The following is a 25,277-nucleotide window of genomic DNA, read 5'->3' on the forward strand; positions in this document are numbered from 1 at the left end:
GAAGGTGATTCTACGACTCCATTCACGTTTGCAGCGTGTTATTACACGGTTACGATGTAAATCTCGATTAACACGTAAGAACCGATCCATTGAATCGATATACATACGTAAGTCGCCCATTGTTCGAGCGCTCCGCACCGCCGCGCCGGGTTTGTGGCTTCGTGCCCTCGCGCGACACTGCCACGGTCGTTTCTTTGTTTCGAGAACCGGTTGGGACCTTCCTCGAAGCTGAACGCGACGCGACGCATCCCGCCGAATCATATATGCAATCAGCATACGTCGAAACTGAACGCGTACGAACAATGCGAACACGGGTCCTTCGTTCACCGATGTATACCGATACCGATCCGTTGTCCAGTGTTAAAAAGGGCAACATACCTCCGGCACGGCGCGACGGTTCAATCGTGATCCTCTCACCTCTTTGTACACGGTGTTTACGATTTTTGCAGACGCGAGTTGCACGGGTTCTACCGGTACCGAGGTGTAAATAAGCAGCCGCCGTGATTGCGGCTGATTACAGGGAATCCCGGTTGTATTCGGTCGTCTTATTGCAGACACGGCCGACCGGGGCTGTGCGAGTCCGCGCCAGGCGTGAACCTTTGTCCAAATTTAATAATTCATATTTGCCAGGCTGCAGCGTATCGAAACGACCTCGAGACCGAACCGTACGGGGCGGGCAACCGGCAGAAAAATGTACGCCCATCGCGAAAATGATGGTATTACGATAAACATTAGCGGCTTCGAGGTATCTAGTAATTTTCAGGACCCGCGAGAATCCCTTCCTCGATCGAACGTCCGCGTGTTTATCAGCGCGCGCATTCCTCGAAATTTTTCCGTGTACATCAACGATCCGTGGCATTCCCGCGAGAACGAATCGCTCTTAAAAATCCTTTGACGCGAGCTTCGCGAAATTCCATGCGAAAAATGGAATACGAGCTTTAAAATTAGTAATCTATTCGTCGGATGCAATTTTGCACGATCTTTTGTATAAGTAAACGACCACTCGTCGACTATCTCTGCGTACGATCTATCGATGCCAATTTGCCTATTCACGTTGCCGATCGCAACCTACTTAAACCATCAATCTGTCAATTAAAAAAAAAGCGCAGGAACCCCTCGTCCGACCATCTATCTCGCAACCCGCAAAATTGATCACACCTGTTCGCGCTCCCCTTCCAATACAACCGGTCATTTTTCGAAACGGCTGATGCAGCCGCGATAAACCGCCGGCAATCACTGGCCGCTCGGTTAACCGGCGAGATTTCTCGCCTCTCAAACACTCGCTATAACATCGGCGACGAGCAACAAAGAGACTCGAAGAAAGCTGCCTCGCGTTCCTCGCGACGACGAATCGAACCGGCGATATCTCAGGGAACATTAATCGCATCGCGTTTACATACGTCTAGACTAGAACGAGTCGAATTAGATGGAGAGAGATAAATCTCGGCGAATTGAATTAGTTACCCCGGGATGAATTATCTTTTTCCGCCTCCGAGTGATCACGGTTCGTTAACAAAACTTTCAGGTTCCACTAATATTTTACGGTAAGTAATAACTCGAACCAATAACGAGGTCGCAGTAAATCGTCTTCTCATTCAAATTGCTCGCCGGCTGAATTAAAAACTTAGGGAACCTCTTACCGATTCCGCGCCCCAGGGAAGATTCACCTATTCCTAGACAACTTATACAACTAGAGTCATCCCACCACCCGCTGATCCAATTTCCATAAATCTAACCCCTCAGCCGTAACCCCTCTCCCGCATATTCAAACACGCTAACCGTACCCTTAACCGAAGAGTTTCCTTTGGTAAGCAAACGAATAGTGATACATTCGATAAAATATCTATCGATTTCGAAACTGTCCCTCCTTTGATCGAACTCGAGTACGAACTATTGCACGGGAGAAGGGAAAGTGTCGTCGGACTATTTTTAGAGGGCCGGTAGGCTGATAAACCAGAACGATTTTACTTTGCCCGTTCTTTTTCTTTCAAGTTATTCGTTATTTCACTCACCCTTTACGTTGCCTTGCTGGTCGTTGAAACGCCTCGCCTGTTCGTCGACCTCGTATTTCACAGGCACTCCGCCTTCTGGAAAAATTTAGAAAAAGAGGATACTCTTTAGATCGAATCGCGAAAGGAGGGAAACTGGCTCGATTGGACCGCGACTGGTCCTCTCGTCTCTACGAGACACTCGATGTACCGAAGCCTCTGGTTCTGACGTACGAACATGAGTGTATTCGGTTTCAGTAGGTACGGGCTTCGTTACAGGTTATATGGAGCGATACGAAAGATGATATTTCCAAGCACGTAACAGGTGACTCTTTTCTTTGTGAAAAGGGAGTTTTATACATGTACGAATATAGCATAATTTGTTTAGTGCTTTTAGCAACGAGCCGGACATGATTAAAAAACGGAGGAGTATTTCCGTATGTAATTGCGCGTGAAATTGTCGATTAAACAGTGTAAATAATTGCCGAGCGGTCGAATAAAATCGGGGGAAACGAATTACGAGCTCCGTGGGATTCGGAGAGTAGAGAGGCAGAACCCTAATGAAAATAAAAAATAGCGTTGTGTAGCAATCGTCGAAAAACACCTACTGCAGAGAATACGTTCCCGTGGAATTCCATTCCCGGATCGAATCGAGGAATCGTTTCTCCTCCGTTGCGTCGCGTCGTTCGGTCCCCGTGTCTGTACTCGATATCGTTCAAGCTCGATTTATTTTACGATATCAAACGATATCTGCCTCGCGTCACGGATTCCGGAATGTTGATGCTCGAGCTTAATCGTTTTTTACCCGACGTGGTCTGCACGAGAAAGCGTACTCCTCCTCGCGCTTCTCCCTTTTCCCTTCCATCTTTCTTTCTTCTCGTAGCAAGACTGATGCTTCCGAGAACGTCCAGTGTCGTTGGTTATCATGGCCAGTCGTGCGTGACGTGGCTAACAGCTCCGTTAAAAGTCACGTTCGCCAACCGTTTGACCTTGATAATGCAGGAATTTCATATCCACAAAGGAGTCGACTATACACGTGCGATCCGACCCTTCCTCACTGCCGTGCGAGGCAGCTTCGGATAGACATTCTTTGACAAATTTCGCAATTATATCCGCCGGCTAATGTAACAACGTAAGTCGGTTGATTAACTACCGTGGCTGACAGCCTCGCTCGAGGCCGGCCCTGGGTTATTCGTTAAACGGATGAAGACACGAGTTTTTGCGACGGTCGCCAGGCTTGTGCCCCGTTCATTCGGCCAAGCCTGTTCGGCAGGAGGATCTCGGGCAACCGACACGGAATCGGAATGTGGAGGAGATTGTCAGCTCAAATCGACCAAATGTCCGTCCGTGAAATTTCATCGAGCACCAATTCGCAGTACTGGTTAAAAAATTCTTAGAGGCATGACGCGTTGGTACGATTTTGTTGGATCAATTATGATATCGTTGAGCGACGACAATTTGCAATGGTTTATGTTCCTTCACAAGCTTGTTACAAGAAATTGCGAGCCGGCTACGTGTCCCCGTTAAATCGCCGGGCAGTTGGTCCCTTCTCAATTTTTGTTTCGACTCATATTAAGCTGCGAACATTCTTCTCCTTCTTCCTCCTCTCGCACCCGAGGAACGGAGAGAGGTCCCCTCTTTCAAGAAAAGCTTCTTCCTTTTACTTTTGCTTCTTCTTCTTCTCCTTCTTCCTTCTCCCCTTCCCACGAAGCGTGATACTTCGCACGCGGTCCGATCTTAATCTCCATAAGCTGGTCCGGCGTAATTTCGAGCCAATTACCAAGCGCGTGCAACATCTATCCGAAAGAAAATACAGGGTATCGTCGAGGAATCTGTCAGCAAACTTCGGAGGATCATCCTTGTCGCGAGAAAGAATTCACGGTTCAAGGTAAAAATATTCAGTGTTCTGTTCGTTTTGAAAATCATTCAAGTTTCCATCGAAGGATAGAAGTCTCGTTCGTGAAAAAAATATTAAGATCCTTTGAAAGCTTCCTGCACGAAATGTCTTCTGTTCAGTAGTTGCTTTTGCCAACTGTAACTTTTATCTCGTCTCCGACATTCTATTCTTTTTTGGATGGAACTCCTAGGAACGAACTCGAGCTGCCTAATCACATTTACACAAGAGGCCTACGTCTAATTCGGAGTTCTTTTCCTAATACCATTCTTTTCTAATGCAACGAATCGACATCAAACGAGACCGAAAGCGGCGAGCGAGCATCAACCGTCGTCCATCGAAACCGGCAGTTTCGTATGCAAATTGCGCCGCTAGGCAAACACGCGAGGTATAAGAGCCGAGCGAGGATGGATTCCAGCGGTCCTTTTCCAGCCCGAAGAAGAATCGGCGCGCACGCACGCGTGTCTCGATCCCTCGGCCGTCCATTTATTTCGCGCCGAAAGCAACAACGGACAACGTTATTCTCGCGCGCGAGAAACCAGGATAAAGCGCGCGCGAGTCTCTGCCAATCAAGAACGCCGCGACAACGAGCGTCGTCGAGAGGTAGGGTATAGATGTAAGTAGCGGCGGAAACCGAAGCTCTGGCTTTCATATGCAAATCCGGCCGAGCACACGTTTCGCGAGAGCCTTTTTCCCTGTCTCGAGCTCCAAGCAGCAGCAGCAGCAGCAGCAGCAACAGCAGCCCGGCCTCTCCGCGCTTCCAGTGAAAAATGATCTCGCCGACAATCGATTCGTTTCGCGGATCGCTTAGCCAACTTGTTTGCGCTCTTCTCCGCTCCTTATCTGACCGCTGTTTCTCGCGAACCATTAACCCTTCCCTCGGTGGATAGTGGATAGCCCGTGCCCGAGGTCGAGAGCAATTTGACGGCAAGTCGGACGGGCAGATTCGAGGTATGATTCAAATCGGTAGGATTGTAGTTTATGTAAGTACGGGATATCGACAGGGTTAGTTACGGGGTGCGAATGGATGGAAGATGGAGAGCCGGATTAGATGGCCGAATCGTGAGAAGTGAGAAGGGTGGAGTTTGCGGTGGCGATGCTTATTAGAGAGGAATGAATTGGAGGTGGCCTTGTTTTAGCCTTCTTCGAGTTGAACGTAGGTACAGACAGGAAGTTCCAGGGGATGATTTGCCAGATTGATTGATTGCAGATAAGCCTCTCCGTGAATATACGAGGAGCGTAATGACTGTATTAGCCGCGCATCAATTTTACTAATCAGTGTTTGCGGAACGATGAACGTTCCCGAGGGAGCAATCGATTTTTCAAAAACGAATCGATGGTTTAAATTAATCGGAGAGGAACAAAAAATTTGTAATCGAGGCGCGACTGAGTAAATTTTGAGTCGATTAATCGAAAAGCTTGCTATTTATCGACGGGATAAGTTGTGGAGGGGAAATTATCGCGTTGACGCGTGGACCATGGATAAACAAGCTCGCGCGTTCGGTAATTAATTAAAGCCGAAAATCTGCACGCGTAATTGCAACCTTTTCATTTCCTATCCCGCTGTTGTACAAAACTGTGCTGTATTAACGCGAGTCCGATAATTGTTTCGATGTACATGGCGATTGTATCACACATCCATGTTGTTTAACGTGTACTCGTCTACGATCTTCTTAGTTCTACATAAATAAGTAGAAGTGACAAGAGAACGATTCGGGTTCGGAGCTAGCTAGAAAAACGGAGAGAAGAGAGGAAAATCAATAAGGTCGAAAGGTGAAGTCTTTTCTCCTTTCTCTTTCGCCCTTCTTTTGTCTCCGTCCATCCACGAGCTCGGTATTCGGAACACCAACGTGGCATATTAATCTAAAGTAAATCGGTTCGTGCGCTTCGGGTTGCATAGCGGTATGGCACGAATTTCACGGAAACGGCAGCACGAGCGGTCTGTTAGCCCTCTCGCGTTGATTATAATTCTGGAGGCAAATACGTCTGTGGCTTATTAATGGGAGGCAATCTTTCTTAAGGTGGTTCGTTCATCGGCAGGAAATTTCTATAATTATTTTCGTCCCGGAGCTCGGAGCTCATTAGGTCGGCCGACGGCCGTGTCGACCCTTCTTTTACCTTTTCTACTTTCATTTCTCACCCCTTCTCGTGACCCACCGTTACGTAGTTCGTCTTCGTTTCTACCTGCGTCTCACCTTTCTAGCCATCGACCAGAAAACTGACTCCTCTCCCCTTCTGTTGCTCGGCCCCTTACGCACACGCCCATTCTTTCGCATTTCCCATCTCTGCCTGTTCGTCTCGAGCCGTCTCGTTGTCCTTTCCCGATGATCCGACGCGTTCTCTTTTTGCCAGCCGAAACGAACGACGAAACATCTGCATCGTTTATCTACCTCGGACACGAATCTCTCGGCCGCCGCGTGGTAATTATCGTTCGGCACCTGTTGGCGGAAACGCGATCCACCGTGTCGAGTAACGCGGCATTTGTTTTTTTTTTTCCACCTGGGTCTGTTCTGTTTTGGGGGGGAAAGATGAAAAAAATTTCGCGTACAATAGCAGTTGCAATAAATTCACGCGCGCCGCGTTGCCTCCGCGTCGCCACGGTGTTAAATATGGGAAATAGATAACTTTAAATTGAACGGAGGAAACAGGTTGTCCATGCGAGATCGATCACGGGGAGCGTGATTTATCAACAAACCGAGAATTTCGCGGGGCGCGATAACAATCGTGATGGATGCGACGGAAGCGAGAAAGTTGCAGGAGCATGCTCGACGAATTCGTCGTTTCCGTCTAACGACCGCAATTCGTTTCTTTATCAACGCGAGCGCGAGTTTAATTTCAAGCCGGAGACGTAGAGATAAGACGAGCAAAGGGCCAGGGGCGCGCAAAGAGTTCAAACTTTACCTAGCCTGTACAAAACATGAAGTGTTTCCAAGCGAGTAGTAGACGAGTTAAAAAAGTTGACGCTGTGGAAAAATTTGAATCTCCTTAGCCTCCTTTGGGGGTAGCGTTTCAAAGAAAAAGTGACGCCGTCGCATCCGCGTATCCCCAAGGCAAGGTGAGAGATAATAATTGGAAGCTGATACTCATTCAATGCAACAATCTTGATTACTCTTGAGACAGAGAGTTCGCCCGTTCCGCCGTGAAATCGTACCGGTTTCGGCGCGAAATACGTCGCTGGATGCGAAATTCGCGTCACGAAGAAGTTAAAGCACGAATTAAACTCCGATGACATCGAATTAGGGTGCGCGAAGCAGACGTAGCAACGGTATCCGTCGAGGCAGCAGCTAGTTTCTATGCGAGACAGGGGCTGAAGCGAGCGTGTATGCTACACGGCGTATAGTCGATCGCACGCGCGTCACGCTGATTGCGAATTTGGATCTTCTTCGTCACCCTTTGATGTGTCGCTTCCCCCGACTGCTCGGAACGGTGTATATTATTATCGATTTCGCTCGACGATTCCACACGACGCGGGACGTCCTGTACGCGACCCTGCCGTGCCGTGAAATCGTTCCTCTTTTCGGACGATAATTAACAATCGCTCGGACCCTCGCCCTTTCGATCCGACCGTAAGTCGACGAGGGCTCGCCCTCATTGACCACGCGCATGAATTAACGCCGGTAACGATTTCTCAGCGAAATTCGTTCTCATTAACGAATACGGATATTCTAGTCTAATTTTCTCCAACTCGTAAAAGCAACTCGGAACTTTAGACAAAAACGCGAGCGCTGTTTTCATCTGAAACAGCGGAGAGAAGTTGTACACCCACACCGGCAAACAAATTGCGGGCTTGTAAAATACACGAGCAACGTTTAGGAAGTTGTACGAATTTAGTTCTGTCGTTAAGATAGCAAGCTCGACTCTAATCACAATTATGCGAAACAAATTCCGGCCGACTTCACCTACAAGCGCGAGCACCTATCTCCACAATTACAATTCCGAAGAACTACTTCGTTCGTCCAACAAAATGCTCGTCATATGAGCCCGCCGGGAGATATTACGTACACCACCTCCTCTTCGTTCCGATTCGATCCTAGCGATCTTACCACGGTCATCGTCGTTAAAAGAGACAATGCACATCCCCTGTAAGCCTTCTTAACGACGGCGCCTATTTCCCGTTCGAAGAGAATCGGCGGTGCATAATTAAAGAGTAGTCGTACGACCGAGGGAAGAGAAGAACGTCACGGTTTTCCATTGTCCAGCGGGTAACGCGTCCCATACCCCCCCGTGCCACGAAGGTCTGACAATCGTAAGCCGGATTTAAGCAGATGTTACATACATCTAGCCAGCAGCCACCGGCTGCATCCTGCACAGCGCATACTAAACGATGATCCTTTGAACAATCAATGATCCGCAATTCACACTCTCGAAACACGGCGGCCCGTTCCGACACGCGTGCGGCGTGCACATCGGCATCGATCCCGCGCGCCGCGCCGGCGCATGTTCCGCTCGGCGCTGACAGTCGTACGATGAAAACGATCTGCCGGTTCCACCCTGCCGCTTCCTCCGTGTCTCTCGAGCTGCTCGTGTGCACGAGAGAGCGGGGAGGGCCGGGGGGCATTCCCTTGGAAAAAGTAATTCGCAAATTCCACGGGACGTACGCGTTCCTTATGAATAACCGTTCTAGGAAAACGCCGCGGCGTCCAGCTGGCAATTTGTCAGTGTTGACAGCGGTATCCTCGTGATAACAAAAAAAGGCGACCGAGAGAAAACAGCGACAGGGATATAAAACGAGATCGAGTCTGGAAGATGAGCAGAGAAATCGAGAAGAGGAGCGGAGAGGAGAAAGAGGAGGGAAGTCGACCTACAGCGCGCCTCATTAAATAACCTCCAGCTTCTTCTAATGATTAGACGTCGCTGCGGAGTAGACCGAACGATAAATTTAAAAATCGTTCTGGCCCAGCGAAAGGATCCGCTTTGGGTGCAGACCCGGTCACTATAAATCCTGCTAGATATTTTACGCGAGAGCTTTTATTCTCGTTAGACGAACGGATGCATAAACATTTCTGTCGGCCGATCGGTTTAGTTTCGTGCGATGCCTGCGCGAATTTCATTTTGTTTCACTATATCACGTATAAAAAGAATCTACGAACGTCACCACGAGAAATTATGTATAGAGGTACCTCTCCCGCGTAATCATACTTCTATGCACCAAGCCGAAAACGTGCGCAAAAAGAACTACTAATTATCCGGTGAAACATGGCGGCTTCGTCCTCGTCAAGTGGCATATGAAACGCCGTCAGCGTGACGCGTCTCATCAAAACTTATCGTCGAAAATGTTCAACTAGGAAAAATCTGCACGATGATGCACATTGTTGCGTAGTATCATTGTGACGCCGCGGTGCGACAGCGAACATTAAAAATTTAGTCGGTGTTTCCGCCAGCTCATCGTTTCCCAGAAACGCGTCGTGCGAGATCGTTAATAGACACTCGTCATTAGCGTGGAACATTGGAGACGAAGGGTCGATTTACGGAACGAACACCGAGGGAAAACATAAAGATAGAGGATCATATATTTTATACTATCATGGAGGCGATGAGTCCAGATTATTACAATCGCTTGGACGGGTTTTGTTTCGTGAATTCACAAGCGAAGACTCGACTCGCCTCGGGCCGGACCAATGCCGAGAGACCGGAGATTTCTACCAAGACAATTAGTCGGCTAATCTAGTTTCGCGAATCTGTAACTAACGAGTCCCCGATTCGTGTCCGTCCTCTCTCGACCCGTTTCGCGTTCGCTCGGCTGCCTCATCGCTGCCTGTCTCTTCCGGCACGTGTGCGCACCCTCGCCATTCGCGCGTAATTGCGCCCGAGTAATTGTTGGTTTGCGGCCATTAATTATGCGCGGCCGCTAATAGCCGAGCTTTTTTCACGCGAGCCCTCTCACAATAAGTAAAGAACGTCAGCTGAACGGAAAATTTGTGTACGGAACGTTGATACAATCGCATTACCAATCATCAACTCTTCTGCCTGTGCAACATTTTACGAATCGTAGACAAGCCAGAGGTTCGAAGCCTGTGAAACTGACAATGAGCGTATCTGACGCGACAATTAATCGACGAATCTCGATCGGCAACGAGCCAGCATCGGGCGTATTAATCTAGAAGGATGCGACCTCGAGGCAACGGGCCGTGAAGCAACGAACGATACGCGATCGACGTGCCGCGCGTAGCGTTATCCTTCGCGTGTTATCAGCGAATATTAAGAAAGCGGAGCACCAGTCTTGGCGCACTCGATTACATAAATTGCGGCCCGATTTATGGGGAAGCGTCGACGTCGGAGCCGCTCCGCACCGGTTAATAACCTGATTCCCGGGATTTACGATACGCTTTCTAATCGGAATTTATGGCGAGAATATGGTAATCGATAAGAAACTATGCTAATAAATAGCGCGACCGCGCGTAGGGTTCTCCGCTCGTAATTTCGACGGTCCCCGCACATCTGACCGACGCACGTCGACCGGGGCTCGTTTAAATTATTTCACCGGGACTTTTCTCTGCCGTGGCTCGACCGCAGTTCTCTCCGCCATTCATTATTTATCCCTGACCTCTTGGCGAAACAGAGATAAATTCTTAAAAATAAAACCGAGCGTACCACGGGAATCGTGATTATCGTAATTCGTGCAGTTTATCGCACAATGGGCGAAGAGAGCGCAGGGTGTGTTCCGATGGAATATATCAAACAATGGAAACGGCCGCGTGACGTATCGGTGTAATTACATAGAAACTAGTTAGGGTAACCGCAATTGTTCGATGATGCAGCGACGTCTGAGCGTTTATTAGTCCCCCTCTGTCGGTAACCGCCTTCTCGCCGGACTAAATAATTCTACAGCCGCTATTCGGTGGCTCCCGGTTGCTGCTTGCTCACCGGTTAGGATCGAGGCAGGTGCTACAATTTTCAGAATGCCTTTTCATGCTGCGGTTTCTGACAAGACCATGCGAGCGCGGCAGCGTTCGATTCATCGTTCGCGGTTGCGCGAATACTATAGCAGCGGAGAGCTTGCTGCAGCAAACCCCGAGGCCACGTCAAATCGAAACCAACGTTAAACGCCGCTACGACTACTACCTTGGGCGATCCTTTCGCCACCGGTACACGAACTCCGATTGATTTAGTGCATAGTACACGAACGTATCTACGCCATGGAACAATGTTATTACATTTATTACAACGATTTTATTCCCATCGACGAAGTAATGAAAAATTCGACTAGATTTAATAAGCAACTTAAAAACTAATATCGTTTGTTGTTATTAAAGGCCGCTAAAGTTTGAGCGATTGACGGCAGGAAAGGACAGAAATCCATTTAACGGCTAGAAATAGAACGAAACGTCTGGGTCGGTCTGCGAAACCACCCCTCGGGCGGTGTATTAAGAATGCACGTGAATGACGTGAAGCGAATTCCTATGCAAAGCGGGCACGGAGGGAGAACGAGAGAGAGAGCGAAAGAGAGAGAGAGAGAGAAAGGAGAGGGTTAGCTGGGTTCTAACTAGCAGCTCGCATCATTAACGGGTCTTGTTTGTTTTACAGTGTAGAAAGGACACGCCCATTTCCTCGTCATTCTCTTCGAGTCCTCGGGAGTCCAGCCTCCGAGCGTTGCTCACCCTTAATCTCTCGGATCCCGTCTCTACACGGTGTGTCGTTCTCGTGAACCCGCTTTAATTTCGATTCCTCCGAAGCCCTTCTGTTTCCCGGAAACCTCTTTGAGGTTTACTCGTAATTTTTAACCGTACGTCGCCCAGAAAGCATTCCGTCTACGAGCTTGTCCTCGTTAAACGCATAACTCGTTGATTAAATTCGTAGAAATCGGGACGAACGATCTGAACCTCGTCGATCGAGTAATCGTTAACGAATGTTTACCGAGGATTGTTCGAAAACCGGGATTCATCTCCATTTTAATTGGAAACAACTTACACCGCGGCGCGCGTCATAAATTATTCATTCACGCGTAAAGTTACCGAACGTCACGCAATCTGCATGTAATTTTTCACCGTACAAAGTGGCCCGAGCGAATCCTTTTTTTTTTCCTCTCTCTCGCAAAACGTACAGAGAGACGGTTCGTTATCCCGCGGACGTCACCTTTGCCCGAGGTCGAAAAACCCTCTGGTCTCCCCGAACGAGAGAGGGGACACCCTGTATACACGGTCACGGTGGACCACTTTCGCTCTCGTCCGCCCCACGGTGCGTGTATACATACATATTCATGGTGTCATTAGCGCCCCGTGAAACATGCTATATCGGTAAACGTTTCTGGTGCTCGCTTCTCGTAGATGATTGCCGCGTCTCGGGCTTCCTTATAAATTATTGCCGGCTCGTTTCGCGGAACGTCAATGCCGCCCGCGATGACAAAGCGGCGGCCCAGGCCTCGTAAACCTGGTGAAACGCTCTGTCTCGCGTCTATGGGCCGCAGGGAATCGATCTTACCGCTAACGGCTGTTATGTACCCGGTTATAAGCAACTGGTTCGTAGTTAGACAGAAAAGTTCGTGAATTTCGGAAAACGATCAGAGTCCGGTCAGTACGTTAATTGGCTCGTTCTTCGTTCGACGGTAATAAGCATCTTCCGGTTTGCCGTGCGTATGTAATTGGTTTTTATTGGTCAACTCGCTGTTCATCCTGTTATTTTTAATCCAGCAAGTTTCATTTATTGATTGGTTATATCGCGGGACTAGATGTGTCATCGCGCGAATTATTCTTCGATTATTAACGTTCGTTTCCTACAAGATATTTCATCTGATTCGCGCGAGTCAATCGAGGAATTACGCGTCGATCGGAGATTCTGGACGGGACAGATCACCGTGTCGGAGTAAGGAACGATAGAATCCTAATTGGCAATAAATAACAAGGTATGCGTAACGCGACCGAGATCGGTAATAACGATCGGCTCGCGAGAGATCGATCCCGATGTTGTATTTAGTCTCGGCGGAGAATTAATTACGACGGCCGTGAATCTGCCAGGATTTAGAACCGAATTACGTAAATGCAATTACACGCCGGAGCGTAACAGAGAGAGCGATTCTAGGTAATTTGTGCTCGTTCGACCTAGCGTTCTTTTTTCCCTTCCACCCGGACAGTGTCACACCGACTCTCGGTTAAATGAAACTTTTTCCAGACGCGATTAAGATACCTTGTTGTCTGAGTTTGCTTTAAAACAAAACTATGCACAGAGTTCCATAGAAATGGTTGTCGTAATATTTCTTCGAGGACGAGCTGGTTCTTAGCCCGACGCCTAATAACGAGTTAACCAATAACGAAGATGGACGTTGAAAAAGAGAGCGGAAAAAGGTAAAGTGGAAGAATTGAACATGGGAGGCCGGCAAGAAGCCCGGCGACACAATTGGCGGCATGATTAGTGAGAAGCTCTGTTCCGTCCGGGCAAAAAGGTTGCGCGAGGCAGGGCGGAAGTAGATAAAGAGCAAGAGGCAACGCGACTCTTAGGGAATTTCACGTCTAAGAGAATTAAGTGTACGCGCCACGCTCGGGAGGAGCGTCGAGATCGATCGTCACGATTAGTTGACATTAATCATCCGCGATATGAAAAGGAACAATGGCCAGAAGCCGGCGAGGGAGAAGTCGTGTTACTAATTACGTCAGAAAGATATTCGAGGGAAGAACAATGCTCGTGCCGCCTTGCAAAATTTCTTATCGCTCCGAGATCGCTTTATGGAAAGCTTTTTAGCGCTTGCTACTTCATTACCATCGACTCGCGTGAGGGTGAGTATACCATAGCTGAAGAGGTAGACTTCTTAAAATCACTCGTCGTTCGAGCGTGCAGCATGAGTAAAAATAAACAGTATAGGCTGTGCGAACGAGTCTATAATGGAGACAACAAGAAGGAATGACAGATAAGACTGGAGGCTTGCGTAGGGCGAGCACTTTCAACAATTGGTGGAAATGACTCGCAGCCACATGTATATACGGAGACTACTATAGATACATGGACAGATAATAGCTTGACGGACGACAAGATACATTTTGGATTTCAGATAGCTAGGTTTATTACGGGACACGTGCGAGCGACAGCTTCGACAAACGACATTCCTTTGACTCTCTGCAAGAATCTTAATGATTCCAGTCGGAAAGATTGAAAGCAATTAAAAATAGTCGGTCGCATTCTTCTCGCGCAATAAATATACATCCTCTCGAACTAATTAACGTTCCCGTTCCTGTCGTTTCGCTGATCGATTAACTGAAAACCTCTTTCGTCTCGGCTGGCTCGTTACCTCGGTTAATCGAGCCTCGCCGCCGCGTCTCGAACACGCGACCGTCTCTATAAAATCTTCGGGTTGGGATAAAAACGGGAACGAATTCAACGCGCAACCTATATGGACGCGAAAATCGAATCGATTTCAAGCAGTTATTCCTGCATTAATGCCGTCATCTGCGCCGAGTCGGTCATTAATCGCTGCGAGATGCTGAACCGTTGGATACAAGCCGGTTTAAGGCGTGTGCCCGGCCGTGTGGCTCGTCTCCGGATCCCCCGACCCCATCACGGCGGTCTGGTTCGTTCCCCTGTTCCGAAAGTTGCCGCGCACGACCGAGGGGCAAGCTCCGTTCTCGCAATTTGTTGCTAAATTTATTACGTGGCCGGAGATAAAAAGTAAAAGATTGGCCGACGAAAAAAGCTATAACGAATGACGTATCGTTCCGCGCGGCTCGCCTCGCCTTATAACCTCTTCATTCCGACGCGGCGCGGCACGGCAATTCTGAACGCTGACCGACTACCGAAGTAAGAGGGAAAGAAAGTTTCATCGTTCTCTTTCTCCTCCAAGAATCGATTTCACTTTCCTTGTTCGGTTCTAATTCCATCTTCCACGCGACTCACGTTCGAACGTAATTATTTCACTGCAAATATTTACTATCCACGAGTACGTAAATATACCGTTTAATTGCAACGGGTCGGCACTCTCGTTTACCACTTCTTTAATAATATACTCTTAATAGTCTTCGCCGGCATACCATTTAATTGCCGTCGTTTATCCGCCGCAATTATACGTAGTACTCTCTAATCCGTTTATTACTGTCGGTCTTACTTTACTTTTTTCAAAGCACCGTTTATCATGACCAGATTAAACGGAAGACCGGTCCTCCTTTATTAAACGCCCGATTAACAACAACCCTCATCCCGTTTGTCGCGCTTTTTTCGCTCGCGTTATTCATCCCGTCGCGTTCATTTTACTTTCGATCGACTAATCGATCGTTCACGCGCATTCGGACGAAATCGTTCGGATTAATCGTTGCCGCGACGCTTTCGTCCAACAATGCTCGCTAGGATGAGATTTCATACACGAGAAGCCTTGTGTAAACGCTAAATCGTTAAATATGCAGAGATTGTACTTATAAACAAAAGTAATTTTAATTAATCAATCACCTGAATGCACCGGATTCGAATGAAATCGGTTTCACGATGAGCTCGCGCGTTAACAAAAAGAAAGGATTAGAGGAAGGAAACGTGTGCACGCAGCGACCAAGCCGAAGAATCGCGTAATTTCAAATGCGCTTAACTTAAAAGCATTTATCTGTAACCGTATTATTACGAGAACGGCTGCACGATAATTCGTTTCGATGTTGCTGGAAAGAGGATTTACCTGTCCCGGGGTTGGGGAAACGCGACGTCGTGCAACGGGGGCGACGCGTTTTTTTTTTCGCTCGATTCTAAGTACCTGAGACTCTTTTCGGTGCCTACGCCGGGCGGGGTGGCGGCTCAGAGATCCCTTTCCATTCAGAAGTTTCGATACTAATCGCAAGGTCATCGAGGATTCTCCACGGGGGTCTCCGGCCCTTGGCTCGATAATCTCGCAGCAGGACCTACCGTCTCTCCTCGGAAAGGATTCGTGGCTTATCGTGCACGAGCATCGAGCAAACATACCCACTTACTCCGTCCTATTCAACCCTCCAATCTATTCTTTTCCGTTCCTCTGCTTTTCTTTTCTTTTTCTGGTCCTGGTTCTTCCTACGACTGTCCCTACCATCTTCTCGACCGTCTTCACACCGTACGCCGTACACCTACGTACTCGTCCATACATACGTACGTACATGCAGTGAGCGTGCTACAGTTTTTTTTTGTTGGTCGAAATCGGACGCCATAAATCAAGGGGGATTACAAAGTATCGACTGCCGGAGATTGCAGCTTGTTTTGGGTCCTGCGGGACCGGGAGGAACTTTGTGTCGGTTGGCGGTATAGAAAAATGAAACGCTCTTCATGCATTATTCAGATCCCTCTAGCAGGAACCGGTTACTAGCACCGATGATACGCGCGTCCGTTCTAGTATATTCAGCTTCTCCGCTGATTTGTCTCTCGATCTCGCGCGTTGAAATTTTATACGATCCTATCCTCGATGCTCCCTACAGGGGCGATTGCCCATTAGCGAGACAATCTGCGTGCAAATGAGAAGTTCCTCGTCTGACCGCTAACAAAATCGTTGCCAAAACCGGGCGTCAAAGTTGATCCAACATTTTATCATTCCTAATTGTTAATTTCTCGAAACGTCGCTCGGACATTTTCGATCCACAATCACGAATCCAATTAAGCATCCATTAATGCATAAAATCTGTCTACGGTTTCTCTCGAGAAGTCAGATTCCCTTTACGAAGGAGCAAAAGCAGATCAACTAAAAAAGAGTGAATACAACGTCGTCCCGAGAATCGAAGAAGATTACGGTAAATCGCATTAATATCTGTGAGGTTCCATCTCGGAGGAAGAAATCTCCCTGGTCCTATTCAGAGAGCCGCAGGCTTTAACCCTTGATCCGTTAAACTCGCTGTCGCACGGTCGTTCCCGATGTCCCGCAATCGTTGACAATAAGCCCTTACCTGGGATACCTGGTCAACGATCGACTCGTCTTCCGGTAGAGGAACGGGTTCGAAATCTCCCGGGTGCTCGACGCATCCCGCGAGACTAATCAGATGAGAGATCTAATCGTTGATCTGCTGAGCTCTATACATATATTTATACGCGAGGAGACGGACGTCAAAAATTGAAAAGAATCGTGTGGGTACGAGCAACCGAAGAGGCCTTTTGAGAAGAGAAGAAAAACCTTCGGGAACGAAAGGGGGAACGCGAGGAAACGTCGTCGTCGGGATTAAGGTTTACATCGGCAGCGTACGGTCTCGAGATTCCTTTGGTCGAGTTGAAAGGCAACGGCTACGCGACGCGACGACGGCGACGGTCCAAAGCGGGCACGCACGCCACGCACGACGAGGAATCGCTCGCGAATCCCTCCTCGCTTCGGGCTGAGTGGAAGGAAGAATGCGGGAGATAAAAATCGTGCAACCCCTGCACCGGCAAGGGCTGACTAACGTAGGGAGCTGCCTCGTGCTTTCACCGAGTCTTGTCGTCTGATCGTACCTACGCTTTTTCCGGTGTATTCATTCTTTTTTCTACACCGTAAATATGGTTTAGCTATCCTCGATCCGCCCGCGATCGCGACCTCCTTGCCCTTTTATTTTCATCCCCTTTTCGCTCCGAACCCTACCTTCTTTTTCTGTCCTCGCGGCGACATAGTTCATTGCTGTTTTTAAAGCTTTCCCCGCACGAAAAGTATACGACAGTTTATTTCGAAAGAAAAAGAGACATAGAGAAAGGGGTTGGTTGACACAGGCGTCGACGGGGCCAACGCGTTCCTAGCCGCACCATTGTGCGCTCGATACCTTGAGGATATTTCAAACTTTAATAGAGTTATGCCCAGCCATCGGGGCTTGGGAGAAGCAGTGTATTTGCGGTAGACAGGTCTACGTTCTGCCGTGTTCCTCGCCCGAAACCGACCAAAGTAGAATACGCTCGTTTCTATGAGCCACGACTATTCTCCTATTTTTATAATAGATCAGATCCCAACCGAAGACCGAATCGCTACGCATCTGCCATCCTTTCGTCTGTCACAGACGGTGTCGTTTAATTGTATCGCGTGGGAACGAAGATTAACGTCTAGATGTACAAACAAACCGAATTTTCCAGCAGTCTTTGACGCCCGATCGAATCGCAATAACTAATAGCGTTGCTTAATTTACAACGCGATCAATTGAACGAGCCCATAAAGATGGCCAGGTGTCGACTCCGTTGCGCGGTAAACAGCATTGAAATTCAAAACCGATTTCCCGGTTACGTATCCGTGTAAACAACGGGCCCGTGCAATATCTTTCGTTAGCGAGCGATCGTTTATGTATTATTCGAGTCCGGGGACCACACAGCCGTTCCATTTATCCAATTTTCCTTCTTCCAGCGTAATACGCATTAACACCAGCGGTCGGCTAACTAGATTCGCATATATCTCAAAATGCGCTCGCTCCATGTGTTGTAATTCGATGTGATTAACAGCGCCGCGTGTTCGTAACTGTATGAACAAGTTGGCAATATTACCCACCTGGCCGTTTTAGCGCGGGCGCGGCCTTTCCTCGCTCCGCGTCGCCGCGCCCTTCCCCCGGATATCGTCGGTTCTGGGATATTGCGCTACTCCGCGCATTCGGAAATTTAATAACGGCCGAATCTGATTTCCGGCTCGCGTTCAAGGCCTCGTTCCTTTATCTGCTACGATTTCTCGATAATCGCGAGACTCGTGGAAAATCATCGTACAATTAATGGAATCCTTTATGCTCGCGGAGCAATGGAAATTAGTTTGCACAGGTATCGGCCCGTAACGAGCTAGCGTTGACTTAGGACGGACGGAAACTGGGTAAAGTTTCCCGGGAGTCAAGCGATCGTCTGCTATCGAAAGACGCCACAGGGCGAAGATTCGCGTAGCCTAGATTGATTATTAAGAGGGAAGGGGCAGTGGCGAGGTAGCGAGGGAAACCCTTTCCCGATAGCTTTCATGTTTTCACAGGTGCAGCAACAACGGAGGGTGCGGTGCGACGAGGTTAGGCAAGTTCGGCGCCGTAGCTACTTAAGCCTTGACTGTGAAACGCGTGCAGCCCACGTGCACCGGTAGCTCGAACCTCGTGAAAAGTTAATTTTGTTTGGTTTCCCTCGCTTTTCCAGAGATATTACCAGACGTTCGTTAAGCTGCGCCCTACCGGTTTCCTCATCCTTCGAGGCAGCTAGCTGCCGCTGTTCGCTCTCACCCCGTTGTCTCTCCGCGCGAGTCTAATTAATTAAAAAACTTGAAGCCGCGCGTGCAAACTTGCTGGACGGGGATGAAAATTGATCGGTTAACGCGTTGCTTTCGCGCCGAGGAGACAAGAGCCGGGAGCTGGCTCATCGTTAAATCAGCTGACAACTTTGCTCTTTGGTAAACGGCAGACGCTGAACACGACGGCGACGCTGCAAATTTTATTTCCCTAATTTCGGACCGAAGAGGACAGGGAAGACACGAACGGTAACGACAACAGCTGCTCCAATTCGCGACGAGCAAAAGCCCAGGCACGTAACCGGGCACGCTACGTACCTAACATATGCATGCGCTCGCTATGTATGCACGTGTGTACGTGTATTCGGAATACGGGGCCAACGTGCGCGGGACACATCGTTGGCCCTGATGAAAAATCGAAAAGAAGCCGCGCGTTCACGAGGCCGCAACGTCCTACATTACTGGCGAGAATGCAGAAGAGTCGGCTTTAAGTGAGCGGTGAACCACATGTTCCGGAGCACCTCGTTTCAAAGGACGTGTGGATGGGCCCGCCCCTTCCTGGCACTCCGCTTCGTCCCGTCCGCGCCAATGGAAATGAACGAGGATAAAACGAGAAATATTTTACCCCGGGGAGTACAGCTACTGGACACGGATAAAGTAGTAACGTTTAAAGCTTGAAAGAAGTATGTATTTCTCCTATATGTCCGTCGGAATTTTTAAGATCAATTCGTACTTTGCTCCGTGTCCTCTATTTCAAACCTATCCAAAACCACGATCTCGAGAGGTTCCTAGTTTCCCAGGCGAACTATTCGCCGGACTAAACCGCGACCGACGCGTAAGTATCAAATCCAACAAATCCTACGGCGTGTTGCGAGTTGGAGAGTCGCCAGTTAATATAGTTTCTCCGACAATAAATTACTGACGCGGGCAAAAAGTAGCCGCATGCATACCGGGACCTGAACCAGCCCAGTTCATCCATCGGAGCAAATACGTTTATACAAACATTATATATTATATTAGATCTACATATGTACGTACGATGTTCATACGTAACGGGTGTGAGATGAAACATTTATATCGATTGTTTATTGCAAAAACTTTCTCTTCCTCCTAGCGAAAAGTAATTCAGAAAAAAGTTGTAGCTTCAGCTGTGATCATTATCTATTACCTATCAACCCAAACTCGTCGGTATCGACTTCCTCGGTGCCGATTACCTCCGAAAAGAGCGATTACCGACTGTTTTGACCCCCATTGACCCCCATTTGCTGTCCCAACGATTACACGGGCACTGCCACTTTTTAGTAGTCTCCTCGGAAGTGCATGATTGGTAGCTGTTTTATAATTGTTACGTCTTTTTCGACGATAGATCGTGGCAGAACAGCGGCAGGTACTTACTAGGGTCGCGTGTTAAGGCAACCCGACTGCTATGTAAATCGCGACAGTTACACGAGTACAGTGGTACAAGCGAGGACCAGAATATTTTGTCGTCGATGTTCCAGCCGTAGTAAAGAACGAAACGCGACACCGACAGTTCCGAAAAGTTTCTATTCAATATGGCATTGTTTTAGCGAAGCACTTGGCACGTAGGACATAAGCCAACTTTACGGGTTTCGCGTTTGAAAAATACTACCGTAATCTGATAGAGACAGTTCCTGTCACTGGTGGACAAGAACAATCATTTCCGAGAAACCTTTTTACACTCGCAGGTTTTCTCGGTAGTTTCGCACGTAGATAAGACACACTTTTGAACCGTCCGATTGTCCGATGACGAGGAGTGAGTTTTCCGATAAAACGCGTCACTATTTCATAACTAACGGGTAGCGGCGATATCCGGTGCTTCCGGAACCGCGGAAGCGTGTCATCGATCAAACATCCATCGATTTTAATCGCGGCATAGTTCAATTTCACGGACACCCGATCACGCCCGGCTTTACTCGCCCCCTCGCGCATTTAATCTACCGTGACTGCTCGCAAGTCCCGAAATATCGTCTCCGTTATAAAATTTGATTTGTTTCGCGAGCCGCGCGGTTTGTTCGCCGATTAACGGTTCATCGATGATCCGACAGGTTCCCTCGTCTTCGCACGTTCCGCTAAAAATTAATCCTCTTTTACGGCAACTCGGGACACACCCGTGACCAATTCACCGCGGCTTTTACGACACTTTTTGTTCCACTCGGATATTTTGTCGTTTACGAGCATGGCGACGCGAGACCACTATTAAACGTTTTCACGCATCAATTCGCTCTCCGGTAATCGCTATTTTATCCATTTCTCCGTCCGCGAATTAGCATTGAACGTCTAGCATTTTAACTCTGTTGCGGTGACGATTTCGGGACCAACAGAAAAGCGCGAACGAATTTATGATTGACCTCGCAATTCGCGTGCAGTTGACCAGAGTGCCACGAATTGTTCGATAGTTATTTACATAAATGACGAAAATTTATTTGTTTCAGTTTATTTCGTTGCAATATCCGGTTTCGGATTGGACCGACGTTTCAGGATTCGGCAAACAAAGAGAGAGAGAACGAGAGAGAGAGAGAGAGAGAGAGAGGGAGAGAGAGGAAGGGAGGGACAGCGAGAAAGCGCGGCTTCGTTTCGGTTTACAATTCAATTCAGTGCGTCACGACACCTGATAAAACGTTCCTACGTTTATTACGGTCAATTTTATATGTATGTTTATCCACGAAACATCAATTCGTGCGCCATTGCATGCACCGCGACGTCCATTATTCATACGCTTTTATCCCCTTTTTCGCGTTTCACTCTGTCACCTAATCCCCGGCCAAATCCGACTAATAGTCTCCTAACGAGTAGTCATATGTTTCGCGTATCCGTCTAACGGAGCTATTAAAATACTAATGAACCCTGTGCCGAGAAATGAATGGAACAGTCTGGTTCGGAAATCGTTAAACGATCTGTTCCACGCGACTCGTGTTCGATCGCGTTGTAAACTTTGCTGGAAATCTTCATAGATACTATGTGCGCAGAGGGATCGTGCACACGCATCGGTAGCACGCTCGTTTTATCCCCCGGTCTGCTCGACTTTTATAGACTTCCGCAGTCTTTATTTCGTCGTCGAGGATGCAGCTTTGATGTCTTTACGAGGCAGCGTCGTTCACCGAAATAAACACAACCAAAGAACATACGAGGACGTATATCTCCGACTACGATCGCGACCATTTCGCGATTATTTCCATCTTTTAGATCTTCGCTACGGATCCTTTCTATCCCGGAAATGGATACGTGCTTCGAATAAAGTGAATATTTATAAACAAAAAACGTGGCATTAGCATCAGGCATCGCGCGATAAAATGTTACGGGCTAGTATCCGAAAGTACACAGAGACTAAACGCTCTCCTATCGATTAGGAATCTCGTTGGCAAGTGATAAAACTCTAACTGTTCTGTAAATGCGGTCATAACGGAAGCCACGAAAACTAGTAACCCGGTGGCGAGATTGAGCTCGACCTCGGGAAGCCTCGATAAGCGAACTTAACGAGATCGGCGAAGTGTAACGCGAGTAAATCGGCTTTCATTAGAATCCTGTGATATTGCACCAAAAGAATTTTCAATTCATCCTTGAACTTTGCCGAAACGATAAATCGACACACCTATCCTCCCTCGACCAGAAATACAAACATAGACGTAATGCATAGTTCTCTACGGACTGGGATTTTTTAAATTTCCCCGGGGATACGGGCAGGGAAACGCGATAGATTCTGGCAAAAACGTACCGTCTCGGACTGATTGAGTATTGCTTTAACCATTGGCTGCGAGTCGGCACCGAAAAACATCCAGCTGGATACAGTCGAGGAAAACGTGAAATGGCCAATACAATATGCCGTACTAAAAGGGAAAAGCGCGTAGGCTCGCTCTCTCTTTTATTTACAAGTGCTGTAAAATACGCGACACCGATACTAAGAACACAGCAAGTAATTTTATAGAAACCGTGAAGACGCTTCCTCACTTGATGTATAAAATAAAAAAGAATTGTAATCAAACGTTACTCACCGATTCCTTTAAGAAATATTCGCGATGCTACTAGGTAATAAACATTTTTAAATCGAACTCTTTTACATATCCGCGTAAGTGGTATCGCAGAGTGTTTCTATTCCAGAAAGGAAACGTTACCGAACAGAAACGCTTCGGTGCCTCTATACAAGCGAAAATAACCACTAAAACGAAACAATAACTTCGAAGCCCGTAGCGCTTCCGAACCTGTTTCGCAAAACTGAACCGCTAAGAAAACATTTCATGGCCGTTTCACGGCGCAATTCGCCGCGAGCATAAACGCGAGCACTCGGCGAGCCACTCGATAACAGGTGCATATCCGATGCCCGCGCGTGGCCACGCAAAATGTGCCGATGAAAATGCTATTATAATATATATACTGTACATACCTTCGGTGTCTCGCGATCATCTTCGGCGACTCTCAAACAGCATCGCTTCCACGATGTCTGCAACCCTCCCAGTCGGAATGAAAGGAATTCTGAAAGAATAAAAAGGAGATACGGATTGAAGTTTGTCGAGAGTTTCTCAACGATTATGGGTAGAAAACTTCGCGACGCAAATTCGCTGCAACGGCGTGAACTGCATCTCGTTCCCAGGATGATGCTGCTGCTACATTCGCGTATTGCGTATTCCGAACGGAGGACAGAGGCACGCACTTCTGCTGATGTGTTCTGTCGAGCACTCGAGAAATGCTTCTGCTGTTACGCAACGATAAGAGATTCGAGGAATGCGGGCGATATTAATTAGCGTCAGGATCTTAGAAACCTTATGCGTAATAAATTCCAATAAAAACTGTCCCAGTTGGCAATCGAAACGGTCGAAAGTTAACAGAGGCGAAAGTGACCGAGAGCTATAGGGACGCGAATTAAAAGGCAGTATTTCAAGAGAGCGGAACGGACTCGATACCGCGGTCCGATGGAATATAGAATATAGAGGAATCGCGATCCGCGGTAACGATAACACGAGTCACGAGCGAGCGTAAATCTAGAAACGACGAATATAGTACGCATTATCATTGCACGGCAATCGATCGGCTTCCGGAAATCGGCGTCGCTTGAAAACCGGCGCTCTATATTTATCGCGAGAAACAATCTGTTCATTAGATTAAACGCGAAGTGATCGATCGATTAGATAGCAGGTGAAATGATTCGATGTTGCAGTAAATTTCCCGTGCGATCTTGGCTCCGAATTTTCTCGCTGCTTGATAAATTATTCGATGCCTAATCAATAATCGGCACGCGCCGCTTATCTCCCGATCTAGAGAGCGAACCGAAAGTCATTGCCTCATCGCTCAATGAATTAAGCCCTCTGGTAGGTTCGACCAGCTCCAATCAGGAATTCGTCGACGATTCTGTTTCTCTCGATGAAAAGGGTTGAATTTCTCGGATCAGAGAAGGGTGTACAGTCCAAGCGAGGACTACGAGCGGAAACGGGTCCAGCTTACAGGGTAATTATTTTTTCAACTGGACGGAAAGGGCGGAGACGCGAGGGTAAGGGTGCGCACCGCGGGGGTCTAGGCTCGGTCCAAGGGAGCAAGGGTGAAGATAGGCGGGAAAAGGTTGAATGCACTCTACTTTACTCCGTCTCTGTGTAAATACGGTTCGTCTGTGTCGCGTACGTTGCGTAGAAACGCGCGCACGCGTGTATGTATGTATGTATGTATGTATGTATGTATGCAGACGTCTGTACACGATCCGGCGGACAGCGAGAAAGCGAGCTCTTACGCGGGACACAGCTGGTTTCAAGCGGTGAAAGCAAAAGAGTACATGAAAGAAACGTTAATTACTGCATTACTGGCTGGCGAACCGTGAAATGTACTAGAGCTTGCGGCGTCGTTCTAGCACTACTAGGCTGTAACGCGAGGGTAAACGCGAAACAAAGTCCTGCCCGGCCACCGGAGATGCGTCGGAATAATACGCCACGGCTGGCCGGCTGGCTCAACGAGGAATTAAGGGTAAACGAATTACTCATAGACCGTCGAACGCGCGGACCCGCGCGTCGTCGACGTCGCGCGCCGCGGCAAATTGCTCCGTTTCTGTTTGCCTTCCCCATCGCTGCCAGCTACCGTCCTCGGCCTGCCCGAGACAATGGGGCATGTCTACTCGTTACGTACACTCCTTCTTCCGGCACAACTTTTCGATCGATCACTGTTTACACCGATTCAAGGGGCTCCTGCATTCCCGGCTGCGACGTTTACATTTCGCATTTCCTTTGATCCAGCCCCGTTCGGCGGGATAAAAAACTGATTACTCGGCAGCGACGACGATATTATTCTTTACTCGTCTAATAACTTCCCTTTACGAGAGAACGAGAACGCTCGTTGCGGCGCG

General features: G+C 48.1%; 1 protein-coding gene across 6 annotated transcripts in view; it reads right to left on the reverse strand.

Annotated features, from left to right (window-relative positions):
- Positions 1–25,277, reverse strand: part of LOC108622924 (zinc finger C4H2 domain-containing protein) — a 161,500-nt gene that overhangs the window by 110,864 nt on the left and 25,359 nt on the right. For all 6 annotated transcript variants that reach the window (XM_018021066.2, XM_026811859.1, XM_026811858.1 and 3 more), the window contains exons 4-5: positions 23,337–23,425; positions 2,013–2,087 (exon numbers count right to left, since the gene is read on the reverse strand). The gene's annotated coding sequence lies outside the window, so the exon portion shown is untranslated. The remainder of the gene's footprint in view (positions 1–2,012; positions 2,088–23,336; positions 23,426–25,277) is intronic.

This window comes from Ceratina calcarata, unplaced genomic scaffold (assembly GCF_001652005.2).
Source record: "Ceratina calcarata isolate Rehan_Ccalc_2016 unplaced genomic scaffold, ASM165200v1 scaffold25, whole genome shotgun sequence".
Taxonomy (NCBI): domain Eukaryota; kingdom Metazoa; phylum Arthropoda; class Insecta; order Hymenoptera; family Apidae; genus Ceratina; species Ceratina calcarata.